Source organism: Pleurodeles waltl, chromosome 3_1 (assembly GCF_031143425.1).
Source record: "Pleurodeles waltl isolate 20211129_DDA chromosome 3_1, aPleWal1.hap1.20221129, whole genome shotgun sequence".
Lineage (NCBI taxonomy): Eukaryota > Metazoa > Chordata > Amphibia > Caudata > Salamandridae > Pleurodeles > Pleurodeles waltl.
Genome location: NC_090440.1, coordinates 1,278,583,498 through 1,278,610,120, shown reverse-complemented (window position 1 = coordinate 1,278,610,120; position 26,623 = coordinate 1,278,583,498).

Here is a 26,623-nt window from a genome sequence, read left to right as displayed (position 1 = left end):
AGCTCAGCCGGCACCTAGGGAAACCTACCAAACCTGTGCATTTTTGAAAACGAGAGACCTAGGGAAATCCAAGATGGGGTGACTTGTGGGGCTCTGACCAGGTTCTGTTACCCAGAATCCTTTGCAAACCTCAAAATGTGGCTAAAAAAACACGTTTTCCTCACATTTCGGTGACAGAAAGTTCTGGAATCTGAGAGGAGCCACAAATTTCCTTCGACCCGGCGTTCCCCCAAGTCTCCCGATAAAAATGATTCATCATTTGTGTGGGTAGGCCTAGCGTCCACAACAGGAAAGGCCCCAAATCACAACGTGGACACAACCCATTTTTTTTTACAGAAAACAGAGCTGTTTTTTGCAAAGTGCCTACCTGTAGATTTTGGCCTCTAGCTCAGCCGGCACCTAGGGAAACCTACCAAACCTGTGAATTTTTGAAAACTAGAGACCTAGGGGAATCCAAGATGGGGTGACTTGTGGGGCTCTGACCAGGTTCTGTTGCCCAGAATCCTTTGCAAACCTCAAAATGTGGCTAAAAAAACACGTTTTCCTCACATTTCGGTGACAGAAAGTTCTGGAATCTGAGAGGAGCCAGAAATTTCCTTCCATCCAGCATTCCCCCAAGTCTCCGATGAAAATGATACCTCACCTGTGTTGGTAGGCCTAGCGCCCGCGACAGGAAATGCCCCAAAACACAACGTGGACATATCCAATTTTTTGACAGAAAACAGAGCTGTTTTTTGCAAAGTGCCTACCTGTAGATTTTGGCCTCTAGCTCAAACCTACCAAACCTGTGCAGTTTTGAAAACTAGAGACCTAGGGGAATCCAAGATGGGGTGACTTGTGGGGCTCTGACCAGGTTCTGTTACCCAGAATCCTTTGCAAACCTCAAAATGTGGCTAAAAAAACACGTTTTCCTCACATTTCGGTGACAGAAAGTTCTGGAATCTGAGAGGAGCCACAAATTTCCTTCGACCCAGCGTTCCCCCAAGTCTCCCGATAAAAATGATTCCTCACTTGTGTGGGTAGGCCTAGCACCCGCAACGGGAAATGCCCCAAAACACGACGTGGACACATCCCATTTTTTGACAGAAAACAGAGCTGTTTTTTGCAAAGTGCCTACCTGTAGATTTTGGCCTCTAGCTCAGCTGGCACCTAGGGAAACCTACAAAACCTGTGCATTTTTGAAAACTAGAGACCTAGGGGAAACAAGATGGGGTGACTTGTGGGGCTCTGACCAGGTTCTGTTGCCCAGAATCCTTTGCAAACCTCAAAATGTGGCTAAAAAAACACGTTTTCCTCACATTTCGGTGACAGAAAGTTCTGGAATCTGAGAGGAGCCAGAAATTTCCTTCCACCCAGCATTCCCCCAAGTCTCCGATGAAAATGATACCTCACTTGTGTTGGTAGGCCTAGCGCCCGCAACAGGAAAAGCCCCAAAACACAACGTGGACATATCCCATTCTTTGACAGAAAACAGAGCTGTTTTTTGCAAAGTGCCTACCTGTAGATTTTGGCCTCTAGCTCAAACCTACCAAACCTGCGCAGTTTTGAAAACTAGAGACCTAGGGGAAACAAGATGGGGTGACTTGTGGGGCTCTGACCAGGTTCTGTTGCCCAGAATCCTTTGCAAACCTCAAAATGTGGCTAAAAAAACACGTTTTCCTCACATTTCGGTGACAGAAAGTTCTGGAATCTGAGAGGAGCCAGAAATTTCCTTCCACCCAGCATTCCCCCAAGTCTCCGATGAAAATGATACCTCACTTGTGTTGGTAGGCCTAGCGCCCGCGACAGGAAAAGCCCCAAAACACAACGTGGACATATCCCATTTTTTGACAGAAAACAGAGCTGTTTTTTGCAAAGTGCCTACCTGTTGATTTTGGCCTCTAGCTCAAACCTACCAAACCTGTGCAGTTTTGAAAACTAGAGACCTAGGGGAATCCAAGATGGGGTGACTTGTGGGGCTCTGACCAGGTTCTGTTACCCAGAATCCTTTGCAAACCTCAAACACTTGGCTAAATAAACAAGTTTTCCTCACATTTCGGTGACAGAAAGTTCTGGAATCTGAGAGGAGCCACAAATTTCCTTCCACCCAGCATTCCCCCAAGTCTCCCGTTGAAAATTATACCTCACTTGTGTTGGTAGGCCTAGCGCCCGCAACATGAAATGCCCCAAAACACAACGTGGACACACCCATTTTTTTTACAGAAAACAGAGCTGTTTTTTGCAAAGTGCCCACCTGTAGATTTTGGCCTCTAGCTCAGCCGGCACCTAGGGAAACCTACCAAACCTGTGCATTTTTGAAAACGAGAGACCTAGGGAAATCCAAGATGGGGTGACTTGTGGGGCTCTGACCAGGTTCTGTTACCCAGAATCCTTTGCAAACCTCAAAATGTGGCTAAAAAAACACGTTTTCCTCACATTTCGGTGACAGAAAGTTCTGGAATCTGAGAGGAGCCACAAATTTCCTTCGACCCGGCGTTCCCCCAAGTCTCCCGATAAAAATGATTCCTCATTTGTGTGGGTAGGCCTAGCGTCCACAACAGGAAATGCCCCAAATCACAACGTGGACACATCCCATTTTTTTTTACAGAAAACAGAGCTGTTTTTTGCAAAGTGCCTACCTGTAGATTTTGGCCTCTAGCTCAGCCGGCACCTAGGGAAACCTACCAAACCTGTGAATTTTTGAAAACTAGAGACCTAGGGGAATCCAAGATGGGGTGACTTGTGGGGCTCTGACCAGGTTCTGTTGCCCAGAATCCTTTGCAAACCTCAAAATGTGGCTAAAAAAACACGTTTTCCTCACATTTCGGTGACAGAAAGTTCTGGAATCTGAGAGGAGCCAGAAATTTCCTTCCATCCAGCATTCCCCCAAGTCTCCGATGAAAATGATACCTCACCTGTGTTGGTAGGCCTAGCGCCTGCGACAGGAAATGCCCCAAAACACAACGTGGACATATCCAATTTTTTGACAGAAAACAGAGCTGTTTTTTGCAAAGTGCCTACCTGTAGATTTTGGCCTCTAGCTCAAACCTACCAAACCTGTGCAGTTTTGAAAACTAGAGACCTAGGGGAATCCAAGATGGGGTGACTTGTGGGGCTCTGACCAGGTTCTGTTACCCAGAATCCTTTGCAAACCTCAAAATGTGGCTAAAAAAACACGTTTTCCTCTCATTTCGTTGACAGAAAGTTCTGGAATCTGAGAGGAGCCACAAGTTTCCTTGCACCCAGCGTTCCCCCAAGTCTCCTGATAAAAATGATACCTCACTTGTGTGGGTAGGCCTAGCGCCCGCAACAGGAAATGCCCCAAAACACAACGTGGACAAATCCATTTTTTTTACAGAAAACAGAGCTGTTTTTTGCAAAGTGCCCACCTGTAGATTTTGGCCTCTAGCTCAGCCGGCACCTAGGGAAACCTACCAAACCTGTGCATTTTTGAAAACAAGAGACCTAGGGAAATCCAAGATGGGGTGACTTGTGGGGCTCTGACCAGGTTCTGTTACCCAGAATCCTTTGCAAACCTCAAAATGTGGCTAAAAAAACACGTTTTCCTCACATTTCGGTGACAGAAAGTTCTGGAATCTGAGAGGAGCCACAAATTTCCTTCGACCCAGCGTTCCCCCAAGTTTCCCGATAAAAATGATTCCTCATTTGTGTGGGTAGGCCTAGCGTGCACAACAGGAAATGCCCCAAAACACAACGTGGACACATCCCATTTTTTGACAGAAAACAGAGCTGTTTTTTGCAAAGTGCCTACCTGTAGATTTTGGCCTCTAGCTCAGCCGGCACCTAGGGAAACCTACCAAACCTGTGCATTTTTGAAAACTAGAGACCTAGGGGAATCCAAGATGGGGTGACTTGTGGGGCTCTGACCAGGTTCTGTTACCCAGAATCCATTTCAAACCTCAAAATGTGGCTAAAAAAACACGTTTTCCTCACATTTCGGTGACAAAAAGTTCTGGAATCTGAGAGGAGCCAGAAATTTCCTTCCACCCAGCATTCCCCCAAGTCTCCCGATGAAAATTATACCTCACTTGTGTTGGTAGGCCTAGTGCCCGCGACAGGAAATGCCCCAAAACACAACGTGGACATATCCCATTTTTTGACAGAAAACAGAGCTGTTTTTTGCAAAGTGCCTACCTGTAGATTTTGGCCTCTAGCTCAGCCGGCACCTAGGGAAACCTACCAAACCTGTGCAGTTTTGAAAACTAGAGACCTAGGGGAATCCAAGATGGGGTGACTAGTGGGGCTCTGACCAGGTTCTGTTACCCAGAATCCTTTGCAAACCTCAAAATGTGGCTAAAAAAACACGTTTTCCTCACATTTCGGTGACAGAAAGTTCTGGAATCTGAGAGGAGCCACAAATTTCCTTCGAACCAGCGTTCCCCCAAGTCTCCCGATAAAAATGATTCCTCACTTGTGTGGGTAGGCCTAGCACCCGCAACGGGAAATGTCCCAAAACACGACGTGGACACATCCCATTTTTTGACAGAAAACAGAGCTGTTTTTTGCAAAGTGCCTACCTGTAGATTTTGGCCTCTAGCTCAGCTGGCACCTAGGGAAACCTACAAAACCTGTGCATTTTTGAAAACTAGAGACCTAGGGGAAACAAGATGGGGTGACTTGTGGGGCTCTGACCAGGTTCTGTTGCCCAGAATCCTTTGCAAACCTCAAAATGTGGCTAAAAAACCACGTTTTCCTCACATTTCGGTGACAGAAAGTTCTGGAATCTGAGAGGAGCCAGAAATTTCCTTCCACCCAGCATTCCCCCAAGTCTCCGATGAAAATGATACCTCACTTGTGTTGGTAGGCCTAGCGCCCGCGACAGGAAAAGCCCCAAAACACAACGTGGACATATCCCATTTTTTGACAGAAAACAGAGCTGTTTTTTGCAAAGTGCCTACCTGTTGATTTTGGCCTCTAGCTCAAACCTACCAAACCTGTGCAGTTTTGAAAACTAGAGACCTAGGGGAATCCAAGATGGGGTGATTGTGGGGCTCTGACCAGGTTCTGTTACCCAGAATCCTTTGCAAACCTCAAACACTTGGCTAAATAAACAAGTTTTCCTCACATTTCGGTGACAGAAAGTTCTGGAATCTGAGAGGAGCCACAAATTTCCTTCCACCCAGCATTCCCCCAAGTCTCCCGATGAAAATGATACCTCACTTGTGTGGGTAGGCCTAGCGCCCGCGACAGGAAATGCCCCAAAACACAACGTGGACACATCCCATTTTTTTTACAGAAAACAGAGCTGTTTTTTGCAAAGTGCCTACCTGTAGATTTTGGCCTCTAGCTCAGCTGGCACCTAGGGAAACATACCAAACCTGTGCAGTTTTGTAAACTAGAGACCTAGGGGAATCCAAGATGGGGTGACTTGTGGGGCTCTGACCAGGTTCTGTTGCCCAGAATCCTTTGCAAACCTCAAACACTTGGCTAAATAAACAAGTTTTCGGTGACAGAAAGTTCTGGAATCTGAGAGGAGCCACAAATTTCCTTCGACCCAGCGTTCCCCCAAGTCTCCCGATAAAAATGATTCCTCACTTGTGTGGGTAGGCCTAGCACCCGCAACGGGAAATGCCCCAAAACACGACGTGGACACATCCCATTTTTTGACAGAAAACAGAGCTGTTTTTTGCAAAGTGCCTACCTGTAGATTTTGGCCTCTAGCTCAGCTGGCACCTAGGGAAACCTACAAAACCTGTGCATTTTTGAAAACTAGAGACCTAGGGGAAACAAGATGGGGTGACTTGTGGGGCTCTGACCAGGTTCTGTTGCCCAGAATCCTTTGCAAACCTCAAAATGTGGCTAAAAAAACACGTTTTCCTCACATTTCGGTGACAGAAAGTTCTGGAATCTGAGAGGAGCCAGAAATTTCCTTCCACCCAGCATTCCCCCAAGTCTCCGATGAAAATGATACCTCACTTGTGTTGGTAGGCCTAGCGCCCGCGACAGGAAAAGCCCCAAAACACAACGTGGACATATCCCATTTTTTGACAGAAAACAGAGCTGTTTTTTGCAAAGTGCCTACCTGTTGATTTTGGCCTCTAGCTCAAACCTACCAAACCTGTGCAGTTTTGAAAACTAGAGACCTAGGGGAATCCAAGATGGGGTGACTTGTGGGGCTCTGACCAGGTTCTGTTACCCAGAATCCTTTGCAAACCTCAAACACTTGGCTAAATAAACAAGTTTTCCTCACATTTCGGTGACAGAAAGTTCTGGAATCTGAGAGGAGCCACAAATTTCCTTCCACCCAGCATTCCCCCAAGTCTCCCGATGAAAATGATACCTCACTTGTGTGGGTAGGCCTAGCGCCCGCGACAGGAAATGCCCCAAAACACAACGTGGACACATCCCATTTTTTTTACAGAAAACAGAGCTGTTTTTTGCAAAGTGCCTACCTGTAGATTTTGGCCTCTAGCTCAGCTGGCACCTAGGGAAACCTACCAAACCTGTGCAGTTTTGAAAACTAGAGACCTAGGGGAATCCAAGATGGGGTGACTTGTGGGGCTCTGACCAGGTTCTGTTACCCAGAATCCTTTGCAAACCTCAAAAACTTGGCTAAAAAAACACGTTTTCCTCACATTTTGGTGACAGAAAGTTCTGGAATCTGAGAGGAGCCACAAATTTCCTTGCACCCAGCGTTCCCCCAAGTCTCCTGATAAAAATTATACCTCACTTGTGTGGATAGGCCTAGCGCCCGTGACAGGAAATGCCCCAAAACACAACGTGGACACATCCCATTTTTTGACAGAAAACAGAGCTGTTTTTTGCAAAGTGCCTACCAGTAGATTTTGGCCTCTAGCTCAGCCGGCACCTAGGGAAACCTACCAAACCTGTGCATTTTTTAAAACTAGAGACCTAGGGGAATCCAAGATGGGGTGACTTGTGGGGCTCTGACCAAGTTCTGTTACCCAGAATCCTTTGCAAACCTCAAAAACTTGGCTAAAAAAACACGTTTTCCTCACATTTTGGTGACAGAAAGTTCTGGAATCTGAGAGGAGCCACAAATTTCCTTGCACCCAGCGTTCCCCCAAGTCTCCTGATAAAAATTATACCTCACTTGTGTGGATAGGCCTAGCGCCCGTGACAGGAAATGCCCCAAAACACAACGTGGACACATCCCATTTTTTGACAGAAAACAGAGCTGTTTTTTGCAAAGTGCCTACCAGTAGATTTTGGCCTCTAGCTCAGCCGGCACCTAGGGAAACCTACCAAACCTGTGCATTTTTGAAAACTAGAGACCTAGGGGAATCCAAGATGGGGTGACTTGTGGGGCTCTGACCAGGTTCTGTTACCCAGAATCCATTTCAAACCTCAAAATGTGGCTAAAAAAACACGTTTTCCTCACATTTCGGTGACAAAAAGTTCTGGAATCTGAGAGGAGCCAGAAATTTCCTTCCACCCAGCATTCCCCCAAGTCTCCCGATGAAAATTATACCTCACTTGTGTTGGTAGGCCTAGCGCCCGCGACAGGAAATGCCCCAAAACACAACGTGGACATATCCCATTTTTTGACAGAAAACAGAGCTGTTTTTTGCAAAGTGCCTACCTGTAGATTTTGGCCTCTAGCTCAGCCGGCACCTAGGGAAACCTACCAAACCTGTGCAGTTTTGAAAACTAGAGACCTAGGGGAATCCAAGATGGGGTGACTAGTGGGGCTCTGACCAGGTTCTGTTACCCAGAATCCTTTGCAAACCTCAAAATGTGGCTAAAAAAACACGTTTTCCTCACATTTCGGTGACAGAAAGTTCTGGAATCTGAGAGGAGCCACAAATTTCCTTCGAACCAGCGTTCCCCCAAGTCTCCCGATAAAAATGATTCCTCACTTGTGTGGGTAGGCCTAGCACCCGCAACGGGAAATGTCCCAAAACACGACGTGGACACATCCCATTTTTTGACAGAAAACAGAGCTGTTTTTTGCAAAGTGCCTACCTGTAGATTTTGGCCTCTAGCTCAGCTGGCACCTAGGGAAACCTACAAAACCTGTGCATTTTTGAAAACTAGAGACCTAGGGGAAACAAGATGGGGTGACTTGTGGGGCTCTGACCAGGTTCTGTTGCCCAGAATCCTTTGCAAACCTCAAAATGTGGCTAAAAAACCACGTTTTCCTCACATTTCGGTGACAGAAAGTTCTGGAATCTGAGAGGAGCCAGAAATTTCCTTCCACCCAGCATTCCCCCAAGTCTCCGATGAAAATGATACCTCACTTGTGTTGGTAGGCCTAGCGCCCGCGACAGGAAAAGCCCCAAAACACAACGTGGACATATCCCATTTTTTGACAGAAAACAGAGCTGTTTTTTGCAAAGTGCCTACCTGTTGATTTTGGCCTCTAGCTCAAACCTACCAAACCTGTGCAGTTTTGAAAACTAGAGACCTAGGGGAATCCAAGATGGGGTGATTGTGGGGCTCTGACCAGGTTCTGTTACCCAGAATCCTTTGCAAACCTCAAACACTTGGCTAAATAAACAAGTTTTCCTCACATTTCGGTGACAGAAAGTTCTGGAATCTGAGAGGAGCCACAAATTTCCTTCCACCCAGCATTCCCCCAAGTCTCCCGATGAAAATGATACCTCACTTGTGTGGGTAGGCCTAGCGCCCGCGACAGGAAATGCCCCAAAACACAACGTGGACACATCCCATTTTTTTTACAGAAAACAGAGCTGTTTTTTGCAAAGTGCCTACCTGTAGATTTTGGCCTCTAGCTCAGCTGGCACCTAGGGAAACATACCAAACCTGTGCAGTTTTGTAAACTAGAGACCTAGGGGAATCCAAGATGGGGTGACTTGTGGGGCTCTGACCAGGTTCTGTTGCCCAGAATCCTTTGCAAACCTCAAACACTTGGCTAAATAAACAAGTTTTCGGTGACAGAAAGTTCTGGAATCTGAGAGGAGCCACAAATTTCCTTCGACCCAGCGTTCCCCCAAGTCTCCCGATAAAAATGATTCCTCACTTGTGTGGGTAGGCCTAGCACCCGCAACGGGAAATGCCCCAAAACACGACGTGGACACATCCCATTTTTTGACAGAAAACAGAGCTGTTTTTTGCAAAGTGCCTACCTGTAGATTTTGGCCTCTAGCTCAGCTGGCACCTAGGGAAACCTACAAAACCTGTGCATTTTTGAAAACTAGAGACCTAGGGGAAACAAGATGGGGTGACTTGTGGGGCTCTGACCAGGTTCTGTTGCCCAGAATCCTTTGCAAACCTCAAAATGTGGCTAAAAAAACACGTTTTCCTCACATTTCGGTGACAGAAAGTTCTGGAATCTGAGAGGAGCCAGAAATTTCCTTCCACCCAGCATTCCCCCAAGTCTCCGATGAAAATGATACCTCACTTGTGTTGGTAGGCCTAGCGCCCGCGACAGGAAAAGCCCCAAAACACAACGTGGACATATCCCATTTTTTGACAGAAAACAGAGCTGTTTTTTGCAAAGTGCCTACCTGTTGATTTTGGCCTCTAGCTCAAACCTACCAAACCTGTGCAGTTTTGAAAACTAGAGACCTAGGGGAATCCAAGATGGGGTGACTTGTGGGGCTCTGACCAGGTTCTGTTACCCAGAATCCTTTGCAAACCTCAAACACTTGGCTAAATAAACAAGTTTTCCTCACATTTCGGTGACAGAAAGTTCTGGAATCTGAGAGGAGCCACAAATTTCCTTCCACCCAGCATTCCCCCAAGTCTCCCGATGAAAATGATACCTCACTTGTGTGGGTAGGCCTAGCGCCCGCGACAGGAAATGCCCCAAAACACAACGTGGACACATCCCATTTTTTTTACAGAAAACAGAGCTGTTTTTTGCAAAGTGCCTACCTGTAGATTTTGGCCTCTAGCTCAGCTGGCACCTAGGGAAACCTACCAAACCTGTGCAGTTTTGAAAACTAGAGACCTAGGGGAATCCAAGATGGGGTGACTTGTGGGGCTCTGACCAGGTTCTGTTACCCAGAATCCTTTGCAAACCTCAAAAACTTGGCTAAAAAAACACGTTTTCCTCACATTTTGGTGACAGAAAGTTCTGGAATCTGAGAGGAGCCACAAATTTCCTTGCACCCAGCGTTCCCCCAAGTCTCCTGATAAAAATTATACCTCACTTGTGTGGATAGGCCTAGCGCCCGTGACAGGAAATGCCCCAAAACACAACGTGGACACATCCCATTTTTTGACAGAAAACAGAGCTGTTTTTTGCAAAGTGCCTACCAGTAGATTTTGGCCTCTAGCTCAGCCGGCACCTAGGGAAACCTACCAAACCTGTGCATTTTTTAAAACTAGAGACCTAGGGGAATCCAAGATGGGGTGACTTGTGGGGCTCTGACCAAGTTCTGTTACCCAGAATCCTTTGCAAACCTCAAAATGTGGCTAAAAAAACACATTTTCCTCACATTTCGGTGACAGAAAGTTCTGGAATCTGAGAGGAGCCACAAGTTTCCTTGCACCCAGCGTTCCCCCAAGTCTCCTGATAAAAATGATACCTCACTTGTGTGGGTAGGCCTAGCGCCCGCAACAGGAAATGCCCCAAAACACAACGTGGACACATCCATTTTTTTTACAGAAAACAGAGCTGTTTTTTGCAAAGTGCCCACCTGTAGATTTTGGCCTCTAGCTCAGCCGGCACTTAGGGAAACCTACCAAACCTGTGCATTTTTTAAAACTAGAGACCTAGGGAAATCTAAGATGGGGTGACTTGTGGGGCTCTGACCAGGTTCTGTTACCCAGAATCCTTTGCAAACCTCAAAATGTGGCTAAACAAACACGTTTTCCTCACATTTCGGTGACAGAAAGTTCTGGAATCTGAGAGGAGCCAGAAATTTCCTTCCACCCAGCATTCCCCCAAGTCTCCGATGAAAATGATACCTCACTTGTGTTGGTAGGCCTAGCGCCCGCGACAGGAAATGCCCCAAAACACAACGTGGACATATCCAATTTTTTGACAGAAAACAGAGCTGTTTTTTGCAAAGTGCCTACCTGTAGATTTTGGCCTCTAGCTCAAACCTACCAAACCTGTGCAGTTTTGAAAACTAGAGACCTAGGGGAATCCAAGATGGGGTGACTTGTGGGGCTCTGACCAGTTTCTGTTACCCAGAATCCTTTGCAAACCTCAAAAACTTGGCTAAATAAACAAGTTTTCCTCACATTTCGGTGACAGAAAGTTCTGGAATCTGAGAGGAGCCACAAATTTCCTTGCACCCAGCGTTCCCCCAAGTCTCCTGATAAAAATGATACCTCACTTGTGTGGGTAGGCCTAGCGCCCGCGACAGGAAATGCCCCAAAGCACAACGTGGACACATCCCATTTTTTTTTACAGAAAACAGAGCTGTTTTTTGCAAAGTGCCTACCTGTAGATTTTGGCATCTAGCTCAGCCGGCACCTAGGGAAACCTACCAAACCTGTGCATTTTTGAAAACTAGAGACCCAGGGGAATCCAAGATCGGGTGACTTGTGGGGCTCTGACCAGGTTCTGTTACCCAGAATCCTTTGCAAACCTCAAAATGTGGCTAAATAAACACGTTTTCCTCAAATTTCGGTGACAGAAAGTTCTGGAATCTGAGAGGATCCACAAATTTCCTTCGACCCAGCGTTCCCCCAAGTCTCCCGATAAAAATGATTCCTCACTTGTGTGGGTAGGCCTAGCGCCAGCAACGGGAAATGCCCCAACAACGTGGACACATCCCATTTTTTGACAGAAAACAGAGCTGTTTTTTGCAAAGTGCCTACCTGTAGATTTTGGCCTCTAGCTCAGCCAGCACCTAGGGAAACCTACCAAACCTGTGCATTTTTTGAAAACTAGAGACCTAGGGGAATCCAAGATGGGGTGACTTGTGGGGCTCTGATCAGGTTCTGTTACCCAGAATCCTTTGCAAACCTCAATATGTGGCTAAAAAAACACGTTTTCCTCACATTTCGGTGACAGAAAGTTCTGGAATCTGAGAGGAGCCACAAATGTCCTTCCACCCAGCATTCCCCCAAGTCTCCCGATAAAAATGATACCTCACTTGTGTGGGTAGGCCTAGCGCCCGCGACAGGAAATGTCCCAAAACACAACGTGGACACATCCCATTTTTTTTACAGAAAACAGAGCTGTTTTTTTGCAAAGTGCCTACCTGTAGATTTTGGCCTCTAGCTCAGCCGGCACCTAGGGAAACCTACCAAACCTGTGCATTTTTGAAAACTAGAGACTTAGGGGAATCCAAGATGGGATGACTTGTGGGGCTCTGACCAGATTCTGTTACCCAGAATCCTTGGCCAGCCTCAAAATGTGGCTAAAAAAACACGTTTTCCTCATATTTCGGTGACAGAAAGTTCTGGAATCTGAGAGGAGCCACGAATTTCCTTCCACCCGGCATTCCCCGAAGTCTCCCTATAAAAATGATACCTCACTTGTGTGGGTAGGCCTAGCGCCCGCAACAGGAAATGCCCCAAAACACAACGTGAACACATCACATTTTTTCATAGAAAACAGTGCCTACCTGTGGATTTTGGCCTCTAGCTCAGCCGGCACCTGGGGAAACCTAGCAAACCAACGCATTTTTGAAATCTAGAAACCCAGGGGAATTCATGATGGGGTGACTTGTGGGGCTCTGACCAGGTTCTGTTACCCAGAATCGTTTGCATACATCAAAATGTGGCAAAAAGAAAACTTTTTCCTCTCCTTTCGGTGCAGAAAGTTCTGCAATGTGAGAGGAGCCACAAATTTCCTTCCACCCAGCGTTCCTCCAAGTCTCCCGATAAAAATGGTACCTCACTTGTGTGGGTAGGCCTGGTGCCCGCGACAGGAATACATCACACAACGGTCAATGTTGATCCTTACATGAGGCAGCTGTTGACACTGGGTTGATCCATTCCTGACACAGGCACTAGGTGTAGGCACTCAAGTGGGGTAGTGTTTTTATCAGGACAGGTGAGGAATCCCTGGGTGGTAGGAATTTTGTGGATCCCAGCATATTCCTATAGTTTGTGTGACAGAAATGCGAGAAAAATAGAGTTTTTATTCAACATTTCAGCTTTGCAGGGTATTCTGGGTAAGAAAACTTTGGGGAATCCACACAAGTCACACCTCTGTGGACTCCCCCGAATGTCTAGTTTCCAGAAATGTTTGGGTTTAGTGTGCTTCTCTATATGGCTGCCGAACGCAGGACCAAAAACACAGGTGCCTGCCTTTCAAAACCAGTTTGTTTTGCGATAGATAATTTTGATGTCTCCACAATACGATTTGGGCAGTGGAATTTGGGGCTGAACTAAATTGGGGAGCTCCCAAGAGAGCACTCTCTCTCTCTCTGCTTGCCGCCGCATTCACCTGCTCTCTGGGTTGGACTAACCCACTATTACCCAGTTGCAAAGACTGCAGCAGGACTGTCCTCATCACCTCCCTCATAATGTACTGGAAGAGGAGTTATCGAATGGGACTCCTCCGACTGAAAAATCACTGCCAGAGTCTGCGCCATTGTCCTATCCCTCAGATGCTGTCTCAGTATCTGATGTCTCAGTCTCTGATCCTATGTCAGAGCTGTCCTCTATAACCCGAATGATGGCAGCAGTCATCCATCAAGATGCCATCTATGCAATTGGCTAAACTGTTGCTCTAAAACACTAGCCTACGTAGACAGTCACAAAATCGATGGTGTGTGTGAGATACGTGCAACAGTAGAGGCCACCTTACTTGCGCTTCTTCCCTCAATCAGAACGTACTTTCAAGACACTCAAAAAACACCTTGACACATACCATTCGTCACAGTCTTTAGCACCTCCTGCGCCCAGTCCAACAATCATTAATGGTGCTCCCACTCCCTCCTCCTCGGATTCCCTCTGTGCCACCCAGCAAAAGTGCCCTTTATCTCTCCATAGCCGCCCTCCACCCGCACATACATTTCATTTGTATTATAGCGCAGGTAATGGCTGACTTTACTAATGTACTCAGCTATATACATAAAATACAGATTTGCTCTTTGCAGTAGGCATATACACCTTCTGCGCTTCTTTATGGCACTAAAACTGCCACTAGACAAGTCTGACCCTTTTGTAGCAGAAACATAATCACAATACTTACTTGACTTTTTTATTGCTGCCTAAAAGCTACAGTTGAAAAGCATCAGTTGAAGTATGTGCATTGCTTTGAAGACGCAAGCTGCAACTGCAAGACAACTGGTGTCAAATATATATATATATTGTTGGACTTTTGCTTATGCAGGGTCATCCCCAGTCTTTTTGCCTCCTGTCTCCTATTTTTTTCTGACCTGTCGCTGTTGGCTTTTGAACTCTGAGCACTTTCCCACTGCTAACCAGTGCTAAAGTGCATATGCTCTCTGTGTGAAATTGTATGTGATTGGTTTATCCATGATTGGCATATTTGATTTACTAGTAAGTCCCTAGTAAGGTGCACTAGAGGTGCCAGGGCCTGTAAATCAAATGCTACTAGTGGGCCTGCAGCACTGGTTGTGCCACCCACATAAGTAGCTCTGTAATCATGTCTCAGACCTGCCACTGCAGTGTCTGTGTGTGTATTTTACACTGTAAATTCGACTTGGCAAGTGTACCCACTTGCCAGGCCTAAACCTTCCCTTTTCTTACATGTAAGGCACCCCTAAGGTAGGCCCTAGGTAGCCCCAAGGGCAGGGTGCAGTGTATGGATAACGTAGGACATATAGTAATGTGGTTTATATGTCCTGACAGTGAAATACTGCTAAATTCGTTTTTCACTGTTGCAAGGACTGTCTCTCTCATAGGATAATATGGGGGCTACCTTTAAATATGATTAAAGCGTAGATTCCCCTAGAGAGTAGATGGACATGTGGAGTTTGGGGTCCCTGAACTCACAATTTAAAAATACATCTTTTAGTAAAGTTGATTTTAAGATTGTGCGTTTGAAAATGCCACTTTTAGAAAGTGAGCATTTTCTTGCTTAAACCATTCTGTGACTCTGCCTTGTTTGTGGATTCCCTGTCTGGGTCAGTTTGATAGTTGGGTTGTTTTTCACCTCACACCAGACAGTGACACAAAGGGAGCTGGGGTGTAACCTGCATTTCCTGATTAGCCATCTCTGCTAGGAGGGAGGGGTGGAGTGGTCACTCTCATCTGAAAGGACTGTGCCTGCCTCTAACAATGCCGGCTCCAACCCCCTGGTGTGTGTCTGAGGCCTTGCCTGGGCAAGGCAGGATTTCACAAGTAGGTGTGAGTCCCCTTTGAGGAAAGGTGACTTCAAAGACTAAAATGGGTATAAGAAGGGCACCCAAATCTACAGACTTTAGAAACACTTCTGGAATCAAGAGGAACCTCTGCCTGGAGAAGAGCTGTTAGCTGAGGAGGAAGTGCTGCCCTGCTTGTGACTGTGCTTTGTGGAGCTTTCCTGCAGTACTGCCTCTGCCAGAGTAAGAGGGCAAAGATTGGACTTTGTGTGCCTTCCATCTTGAGAAGAAATCTCCAAGGGCTTGATCTAGAGCTTGCCTCCTGTTGTTTGAAGTCTCAGGGACAGCAAAGACTTCTCTCTGCCAGCACCTGGAGCCTCTGGAGAGACTCCTACTCTGCCCTGTGGTGCCCATCCAGTTCCTGGGACCCTGAAAGGAGAAGCTGGCAGCCTAAAGACAAGAAAATCCACGCACAGAGCGCCGTGCGGGGAAAAGATCGACGCGAATCCGATCGGCGGCTGAAAAACGACGCGCCGCCAGCTCCACGGCTGAGAAACGACGCTCGCAGGAAACGCGACCGAAGAATCGACGCACGGAGCAGGAGAAACGACGCGCAGCATCGCTGACGGAGGCTGGGAGATCGCAACCTGCGCGGCTGGATCGTCAACTCATTGTGCGACTGGATTTTTGACTCGAGTACCGCCGTGCGGAGTTATTTTCGACGCACGCCCGCCCGTGCGGGGTTATTTTTAACGCACACCAGGTACATTTCCACTCTAGCAGCGCTAGTGTGTTTTTAAAACTACTTAAAGACTCTTTTTGATTTTTAATTAATAACTTGACTTGTGTATGGTGGATTTTTGTCGTTTTGGTCTTGTTTTGTTTAGATAAATATTTCCTATTTTTCTAAACCTGTGTTGTGTCATTTTGTAGTGTTTTCATTGAGTTACTGTGTGTGTTGGTACAAATACTTTACGCCTAGCACTCTGAGGTTAAGCCTACTGCTCTGCCAAGCTACCAAGGGGGTAAGCAGGGGTTAGCTGAGGGTGATTCTCTTTTACCCTGACTAGAGTGAGGGTCTTTGCTTGAACAGGGGGTAACCTGACTGTCAACCAAGGACCCCATTTCTAACATATATATATATATATATATATATATATATATATATATATATATATATATATATATATATATATATATAACTTTTATATGTGGGTCTGGTTTTCCTGGGGGCCAATCGCAGTCCCCAGGGAAACCACACACATATTGACAAAAGTGATATATATATATATACAAGAGGCACTCATTATAACATGAAAAATAATAGTACTGATGAGTCAGTATACATAGGCAATGTTTTGTCATATATTTCTGAAAATTAATAGGATTATTTCCAACATAATCCCCAATTACAGTATCACTGTCCAAATCCAAATAGTAGAATTAATTGATCTGTTGTTCCAAGATTGCTATATATATATATAGACCCCCCAGGGAAACCCTACAACAACAACAAAAATATTGCCCCCACAGGGGGTCGCCCTGCCCACGGGCGACCCCCTGTCCATTTATTTTTATTTAATTTAAAATATATATATATATTTAGCCCCTGGGGGCGGTGCGATCGCGCCCCCTCCCCCCCCCCAGGGGGCACCTACCTTTTAAAAAAAATATATATATGCCCCCGGGGGGGGGGCGGCCCATTTTCCAAGTGAAATTCCTGGTGTCTAGTGGTGTTTCCTGGCCCCTGATCGCAGCACAGTGATCGGGGGCCAGGAAACACTTTCAGAAGGCCTCGTAAGAAAGGGGAGACTCTCCACTTTCTTACAAGGCCTTCCCGAAGGTGGGGAAGGCCGTTTGTGGCCGTTTTCCCCATCGGAGCAGGAAGCAGCCACAAGGACGCTTCCTGCTCCGATGGGGAAATCCACATAGTAACGTCAGCACGCCACGCGTCACAAAGGGGCGGGTGGGGGCGGGGGAGACACAGAAGAGCTTCCGTGTCTCCCAGGGATAAAAAAAAAATAATAAATCCTCGGGTGCGACGCAGCCGAGGATTTATTAACCCCCTCCCTGGTGTCGCCCACTGGTCGTGACCCGCAACAGGGAGGTAGTGTGGGCGTCGGCCACACTAAAGAGGTTAACCATTTTTTTTTCCCAAGCAAATGATAACATGCGCAAAGGAACAAATGCAAGATTTGCTGTGATGGCGCAGGTCTGGAAAGCTCACTTGCTGCTCCTGCCAAAGCGCGTTCCGTGATCAGGCACGGAACAGGTTGACAAAATAAAACCAGCACCTGTGCCATTAGACTGTACTGTGCAGGTGTGAAAAACAGTCCGCGTGCAGTGTGATAGATGCCACCTGTGCCATGTAAATGCCTGGATCTGGGTAGATGGCAACAGCCCGCAAACGCTTGGCATATTTTGCTTTTATCGACTTAAACATGAGACCCAATGAAGCGTTATCGCCTGTCAGCCACGCAAGGCCTTCAAGCACATAGCTTTGTGGTTTGCAGAAGCCTCACTGCTAGTCATCCATGTAATAAGGTCTGCATATGCATGGCCCCCATTGTTGAAGCGTTCTTACAGTCAAAGCCACGTGATTGACACAGTGGTGAAGTCATTAAGCACCTGCAATGGCAGCACTGTATGTGTTTGGTGAGAGGTTCCTTAAGGGATTTATTAGAAGCCATTAGCAGGGCTGCAGCCCTTAAGGACTATCTTTAGCACCTCAGGCCCTAGGTACCAGGGGTACCATTTAGTAAAGACTTAAAGAGGGTACAAAAGGTTGTGCCAATTGGGGGAAAATAACTGTACAATTTTGGGAAAAAGATCTGCCATTGGGTCCTGCTTAGCAGGAACCCAGTGCACTTTCAGTCGAAATCACATCATGTACCATGCAGAAATTGGAGGTAACCATGCCAAAAAGGGGCACTTTAGGCAAAAGCGTATATACCCTTTGATGTGAATTTCAGAATCATTGTCACAGCGGGTGCAAGTGTGATTGGATTGGGGTAATCAGGCTGTGTGGGGTGTTGGACACTTCAGGACATATGTCTGAGGTCAGAAAATTACACTTTGCACAGACCACAAACCTTTGATAAGGGTGTTGTTGGCGGATGGTGCAGGTAAAAGATTCCCACGCTTGGCCAGATTGGCTTCACGCCTACAAGAGTATCAGTATGCTGTCGAGTACATTCCAGGTTGGCACTATGTCCAAGCAGATTGCTTATCCCATTTGCCTCATAAGTGGCAGGAGATAGCCAAAGAACATGTACAGATGTGTGAAAAAGAAGGTGCTGTGGTAAACGTGAACAATGTATTTGAGTGTACTCAAAGTATGGTGTCACAAAAAGAATGGTGCAATAGTATGGAGGGTGATACAGTTTTGAAAGAACTAATGATGCTGATCACAAAAGGTGGAGAAGGGAAAGCAGTGTGAGTGTCTCTGCCAGGCTGATTGTAAAAATCTCTGAGGAAATGTCACTAGTTGCAAAGAATGTAGTGATGAGGGAGATATGTTTGTTCCTCCTAAGGGTTTGAAGTAGACAGGGGCATATTTATACTCTGTTTGCGCCGAATGTGCGTCAAAATTTTTGACGCACATTCGGCGCAAACCCTTCCCCATATTTATACTTTGACGTCCGACGCAGCGGGCTTCAAAGTTCCACCATGTGCGCCATTTTTTGGAAGGGGGAACCAGCCTTGCGTTAATTATATGCAAGGTAGGCGTTCCCTTCCAAAAAATGACTTTAAGGCCTGTGCCCCATATTTATACTGTGACGTCATTTTGACGCACAGGAGGGGGCAGGCCTTAAAAAACGACGCCCAGCCTGATGGGCGCCGTTTTTTAACGCCTGGGTCAGGGCAGGCGTTAAGGGACCTGTGGGCTCAGAAGGAGCCCAGAGGTGCCCTCCCATGCCCCCAGGGACACCCCCTGCCACCCTTGCCCACCCCAGGAGGACACCCAATGATGGAGGGACCCATCCCAGGGAAGTTGAGGTACGTTCAGGTAAGTATTCTTTTCGTTTTTTTTTGTGGCATAGGGGGGCCTGATTTGTGCCCCCCTACATGCCACTATGCCTAATGACCATGCCCAGGGGACATAAGTCCCCTGGGCATGGCCATTGGGTAAGGGGGCATGACTCCTGTCTTTGCTAAGACAGGAGTCATTTCAATGGGGGTTGGGCGTCAAAAAAAATGGCGCAAATCGGGTTGAGGCCAAAATTTTGCCTCAGACCTGACTTGCCCCATTTTTTGACGCCCAAGCTCCATTTTCCCCTACGCCGGCGCTGCCTGGTGTGAGTCATTTTTTTTTACGCACACCAGTCCGCAGCGCCGGCTAACGTCATTCAATAAATAAGGCGCCCGCATGGCGCTTTGGAATGGCGTTAGCCGGCGTTAAAAGTTTTGGCGCACAACTGCGTTGGCGCAGTTGTGCGTCAAAAAGTATAAATATGGGCCACAGTGTTTAAATAGACACATGAAGGATGCCTAGGCCAGACATTAACAAAAAGGAGATTCAGGGAACATTTTTAGTGGCCTGGCATAGATAGTGACGTGGGTGGTTGTGTTGAAAGATGTGTGGATTGCAGAGAAGGTGAAAATAGATTAGAGGTGGGGATCAGGCTGTCCTTGGAGAAATTTCGAACCCTGAAAAGGCTTGCATAGCATTTACATAGATTTTATTGGCCCCTTTGAGTAGTGTCAGTATAATGTGCCCTAGTTATGGTAGATGTCCATTCAAATGGTTGACTGTTAAGTTTTTAAGGAAAATCACTACCAGAAACACTATAAAAACATTTCAGAAAATTATTCAGGGAAGAAGGTTTTCCTGCAAGGCTGACGACGGATAATGGGACAGAGTGTCCGAGGGAATGGAAAAAATCCTAAAATCTTGTGGCATATGTTATTTTCGTACATCTTTCTACAACTCACAGGAAAATGGTATAGTTGAGAGATGGGATCACATAGCGAATGGTGTTATCCAAATGGTGTTGAGCAGCAGAACGGACGTTCGCACCATGGTGAATGATTTGGCGTGGGCTTACCACACTACAAAAAATGGTGTTATGGGAATGATACCTTTTAAAGTGATGGGCGAAAGAAAAGCTGGCATGAGGATGTATCCTGCTTGGATGTCTTTGTTGTTGAATGGTGAAGGAGTTACCATACCGACTCCTGAGAGGCAAAGTTTGGAGGGTGGCATAAGGAAAGATGAATAGATGAAAATATGATCTGGACGAGTGGAAGAGTGTGTTACGAAATTTCATGGGCCTTACAAGGTAAAGAGGAGGTGCATGAATTTCACTAGTGTTGGAAAATGGTGAAAGATGGAACAGAAAAAGGGTGGCTTTATACAGTAGGAATGGTAAACGGGGTCACCGTGGAACAAGACAGTGCAGTAGTTTCTTGCTCATGAATGATGAGGATTTATTGTCTAGAAACAATGTGACGGGAAGGGTTGTAGCAAGAAGGGAGGGAGGGGAGAGTAGTGGAGCACAGAATGCTGTTCTTGATATGCAAAGGAGAGAGAGAGTTTCAAGGTGTCGGAGGCCTCCAGAGTATCTACAAGATTATGCGACATAGGGTGCCCTAGGATGCCTGATAGTATTTACAGTATTATATGATGCAATGCATTTATGGCACATTTTGAAGTTCGTATTTACAGTAACATGTGATGTAATATGTCTATGGCATATGTTTGTTCATTCTCTTCTTTCTATGTATAGATATTAGACTGTGCCGATCTCTCATTGTTAATTTTAGGTTTACATTTACTTGTTGTTTTATATAGAGGTAATTCCTGTGTTGTACTTATGTATGTAATTCCAATGTGGAGTGTGCTACCAGCTGTGAGGGTTTTGCTAGCAGCAGCTATCCTTAGGCTGGTGTGGAAGCTCCATGTTTCTTCTGTTCTCCCATGTACTATAAAAGGTACGTTTTAGCATTGAGTTCAGGAGGCGTCTGATTTACGGTATATGTGTTACATTCTGACTCACCAAGTGATTACCAAATTTTAGCACCTAAGGAATTGAAGTGGAATCACATCCTAATGCAGAATGTTAGTCTAGTTTTCAGTACAGTGGTTTTAATGTTTTAATAGACATTACAGACTGAAGACTCTAGACAGAACAGAGTGAAAAAGTTTGCTTCGTAGACCCTAAAAATTCTCATGACAATGTTATTCTGTAAAGTGTTGGATGGGATATTTACATTGTGAACTTTTTTGAACATATCCCCACAGATGTTGGTTATAGAAATTTGTCAAATGTCTGGTGTTGATTTACTTCACTAAACATCTATTAGGTCTCTTCACAATGTTCCAAATGTGCAAACTGAGGAAACGTCCTAAACAACGCATTGTAAACAACACAGATGTTTAGCATGCAAGTGTAACAACGGTTGCCAGAACAACGACTGCCTTTTCTGTGCCTTAACCACGCATGTGCCAAACTACGCATATGTGTGGTTAAGACAGAGAGCAGTCTAGTGGATCGGGAGAGGATGTGGTGAGGTAAGTGGGTCTGGGGTAGGGTTGGGGGTAGTTTTTAGGGGTGGGGGGGATTAAGGGCTTGGAGTGGGTGGGAGGGTCATCCTATTTTTTTTAGGGGTGGGGTGGGGGATCTGGATGTTTAATGTTTAGGGCTGAGGGTGTGTAGGGGGACTGAATAATTCATTTTTTAGGGGCAGTGGGGGTTTGGGGTATTTTTTTGTTAGGTCTTAGGGTGGACTGTGGGGTACTTTATTTTTTTGGGGGCAGGGAAGGTTTAAGGAAGGGTGGGAGGAGAGGGGGAAGGTTCGGGAGAAGATGCAGTGAGGTAAGTGGGATTTAATTTAGTGCTCAGGGGGTGTGGGGGTTGCAGTAGTTTATTTTTTAGGGGTGGGGGTTGGGGTAGTTTTTTTTTTTTAGGGCTTAGGGTGGGTGGAGGATCGAGGTAGTGGATTTGTTAGGGGTGGGGAGGAGGGTAGTTTTTTTAGGGGTGGAAAGGAAAGGCGGAAGGAGGGAGGAGAGAAGTGGAGGAAGGATCAGGAGAGGATGCAGTGAGCTAAGTGGGGTTGGGGCAGGGTTTGGGAGTAGTTTTTAGCAGTGGGGTGGATTTAGGGCTTGTTAGGGGCGAGAGTAGAGGGGGTTGGGCAAGTTTATTTTTTAGGGATTTTCAGGGAAGTTTACTTATTAGGGGTGGGGAAAGGCTTTAGGGCTCAGGGAAAGTAGGAGTGTCGGGTAGCTTAGTTTTTAGGGGCGGGTGGGGGATCGGGTCATTTTTTTTAGGGCTTAGAGTGGGTGGGGGTCGAGGTAGTTTAGTTATTAGGGGTGGGGAAGGTTTTAGAGGTCAGGGTGGGTGAGGGTGTCAGGGTAGTTTATTTTTTTATGGGCACGGGTGGGGGATCAGGGTAGGTTTATTTCAGGGCTTAGGGTGGCTGAACGCTGGCTAGTTTAGTTTTTAGGGGTGGGGAAGGTTTCAGAGCTCAGGGTGGGTGGGGGTGTCGGAGTAGTTTCGTTTTTAGGGGCAGTGGTGGGGGTTGGGGTAGTTTTTTAAAAGGCTTAGGGTGGGTGGGTTCGGGTAGTTTAGTTATTAGGGGTGGGGGGAGGTTTTAGGACTCAAGGCGGGAGCATGTTAGAATGGTTTTGTTTTTATGGGAAGGGTTTGGTGTTGGAGTATTTTTTTAGGGCTTAGGGTTGGTGGGATGGGGTCTGGGTAGATTAGTTATTAGGGGTGGGGGAGATTTCAGGCCTCAGGGTGGGTGTGGGTGTCTGCGTAATACTTATTAGGGTTGTGGGTGGTTTTGGACCTCTGGGTGGGTTGGTTGGGGTACTTTTTTAGTTTAGGAGGGGGGTTATATAACAGAACCACACATGCTGTTTCCACATATGCCTTTACTAAGCATGCTTTTACAATGAAATTCGTTGTAAAGGCATGCATGTTAAAGATGCAGTTGTGGTTCCGACTGCGTTGTTAAGGCATGCATGGTTCCATCATGCGTGGTTCTGTCATGCGTAGTTCTGTCATACAACTGCATCAAAGGACTTATCACTGGCTAGAGAGGTCATGAGGAGTAAGGCCTGTGGAATGTGGTTGTATTATAAGGGCAACTAACAGACCATGCCTGAACGAGGTCTCAAAAAGTGTCAGTATGTAATGCACACAGAAATGGTGGAGGTTAAGATCTTGATTAGAACTTAAATTCTATGTTGTCAGAAAGGTATGACAGACTGGGTCATAGAAGGAACTTTTAATAACCCATTCAGTTTTGGGTCAGGGTTACAGCAACAGATCTTTTTCTCTTAGGAAGACCTGTGGAAGGGTCGAGTGCCTATCATGCTCATGTATGAATAAGCCTTTTGGCTCTAGCCCCCTCTTTAGAACGCCTCGGTGTTCTTAAACTCTCAAAGAGTGGGGTGACATTATGGGTCATGGAAATCCATGTCCCGATGTGTGGCACTGGCATTCAAGGTGCAGATCCCCAATACTGCAGAGGTGTGGCATGGTGTGTATTCTTTGGTTTAGCTAGCTAAAATGTACATTTCTCTCCAAAATGTATCCCCAACAGTGGCACAGACTGTCCTTACAATAGCAGAAGCAAGGGGGATGGGCTGTGATAATGGGGGAGGGGCACAGTCTGAATAGGCACTGCAATGTGAATGGAGCATGGTCCAGAAGGGGTGTTGCCTGGCAGCAGAACATCTGTCATGCGCAGTTTTCAGGAGCGGCTCGCGCTGCATTGAAGGGGCGGGACGTGGCCCGGGGGAAATTAATAAAAAAAAAAACACTTACCTGATTTTTCCGCCGCTGCCACCACCGCGCCGCTCCTCTGCTTCCACTGCAGCTTCAGGCACAGGCTGCCCTGCGGTCAATCCGAATGCTGCTGTCATGCTGCTGGAGCCCCAAGCCACGGCGTTTCGAGGCAGAGTGGAAGTCTCTGCCTCCTGTCTCCAACCCGGCAGCACAGTGCACTCCCTGCTGTTTCCAATGCTGCAACACTAGTTCACTAATCCCTCCTCCGAAGCCACCAGCATCCCCCAGTCACAGGACCTCTGCAACAAACTTGTGACCTTTCTCCACCGCAAGCTCCAGGACATCTACGACAGCTTCCTCCCGAAAAAACCTGCCACTGGAACCTGCGACCGACCCAGCCCCCAGAACCCACCCAGACCATCCACAGCTGGTCCACGCTCACCACAAAGTAAACAGTGAGCTTCAGAAACAGCACCCACTCCGGAACCCCCACAGATCTCTGCCTGCACCACATATACCTCAGAGTCCGCACATCCATCACCCCCAAGCTCCGAAATACGTTGAACAGCTCCATCACAACTGACACCTTCCCTGAGGACTGGAAACACACCGAAATATGCCCTCTCCTGAAGAAACCCTCGGCTGACCCATCAGAACTAAAGAATTTTTGGCCAATCTCGCTGCTACCCTACCCCACTAAGATACTGGAGAAAGCAATCAACACTCAGCTACAGAATTTCATCAAGTCCAACAACTCCCTGGACAGCTCCCAGTCTGGCTTCTGCAGCAACCACAGCACAGAGACAACCCTTCTGGCAGCCACCGATGACATCCAATCTCTGCTAGACTGTTGCCACACTCCAGCGCTCATACTCCTCGACCTCTCACCAGCTTTCGACACGGTCTCCCATAGCACCCTACGCACCAGACTCCATAACATAAGAATTTGTGGAAAAGCCCTCCAATGGATCCACTCCTTGTTCTCCAGGAGGACTCAGAGGGTCAGACTCCCATCCTACACATCCAGACCAACAGGAGTCAACTGCGGAGTCCCCTAAGGATCCTCACTGAGAACCACGCTGTTCAATGTATACGTAGCCCCTCTCGCAGCCATTGTCAGAAGCCATGGAATGAACATTGTGTCATATGCATCATTCTTGACTGCACCCTATGGATGACCTGCCAGGTAAACTTAGTCGCCTCCTCCTCGTGGCACACACTCTGCAAACTTTGGAAAATCTTCTGATGGATCCCAGCAGACTGCCACAGGACAGTCACATACACCCTAGACACAAGCAAGCTCGACTATGGTAACGCCCTCTATGCCGGCACCTCGACGAGAAACATCAAGAAGCTACAACTCATCCAGAACACCGCTGTCAGACTCTTCCTGAACCTCCCATGCCGAGAACATATCTCCCAAAACCTGAGGAACCTCCACTGGCTCCTGGGCGACAAACTAATCACCTTTAAGATACTCACCCACACGTCAAGGCCATACACAACGCAGGACCAGCCAACCTGAACCATCGTGTATCCTTCCACACCACCGTCAGATCCCTCCGCTCCACCCAGCTGGTCCTGGCCACCATCCCTCGCATCCGGAAAAACACTGCTGGAGGATGATCCTTCACCTACATCGCAGCAAAGAGCTAGAACAACCTCCCACTATACCTCAGACAAAGCTCATCGTTCACCATCTTCAGGAAGAACCTTAAGACGTGGCTCTTTGGAAGAGATGACCCCCTTCCCTCACCCAGCGCCTTGTGACCCTCATTGGTGAGTAGCCATGCTTTACAGAAACTGATTGATTGATTGAGTGCCACACAGTGCCGGGTTGGAGAGAGCACAGTGCGGATGTGTGTTTTGCCGGCCCGAGACGGCCGGCAAAACATGCATGCGCACTGAGGGGAGTACTGTGCACTCCCCCTCCATGCTTGTCATAGCCCCGCCCCTTTTACAATAAAACAATAACAAACATAGTGCTGCACAGTGCCGGGTTTGATTGTTTTACAATAAAACAATAATAAACATTATTATTGTTTTATTGTAAATGTTTTGCTGCTGCTGGCAGGGGGCGACATGTCCTCCACCATAGCGGAGGAGCCACGCCTGGCAGTTCTTAGACTAGAAGCGAATAGGTCACTTTTGCAGGTCACAATGGGTTTATTATTGTTTGCAAATTGATGTGCTTCATGAAGGAATCATACCCCGTACTCCATGAAGTGTAAAAGGCCATTTATTAGGGCATGATTGCAAACAGTTAATCCACATCAGCAGTATTAACATAACATCAAACACCTTTAGAGCGTATTTCCCTTCTTCACCCCACAAATCTCACTTTTCCCCAAGCTTTAACCCCAGCACACCATCTTGCTTCACTCTTCCTTTCACCTTTCACTCCATGCCCTCCTTCCATTCCCAGTCTCTTTCTCCCTTCCTACCCCCTGGTCAGGGTCTGCTGCCCTCCCCAGCACCTTTGTCTGCTGCTGCTGCCTCTGCCTTCTGACTGGGACGAACTGAGAGCCCCCTGACTCTTAATTCGAGGCCCTCCTCTACCGGCAGGCTCATCCCTGCGCCTCATCCCTGGTGGTCTAGTGACCATCACAAGTAAGTATTTCTCTCTGTTGCTCTTTCACGATTGCTTTTTCTGCCTTTTTTCACTTGTTTTTCATTTTCTTTTTCATTTGTTTTTCCTATTTCTTTTCCTCTCTCTCCATCTTTCCTCTGTCCCCCTCCCCCTGTGAAGCTCCTTTTCCCACCCTCCCACCTCCCAGCTGACCA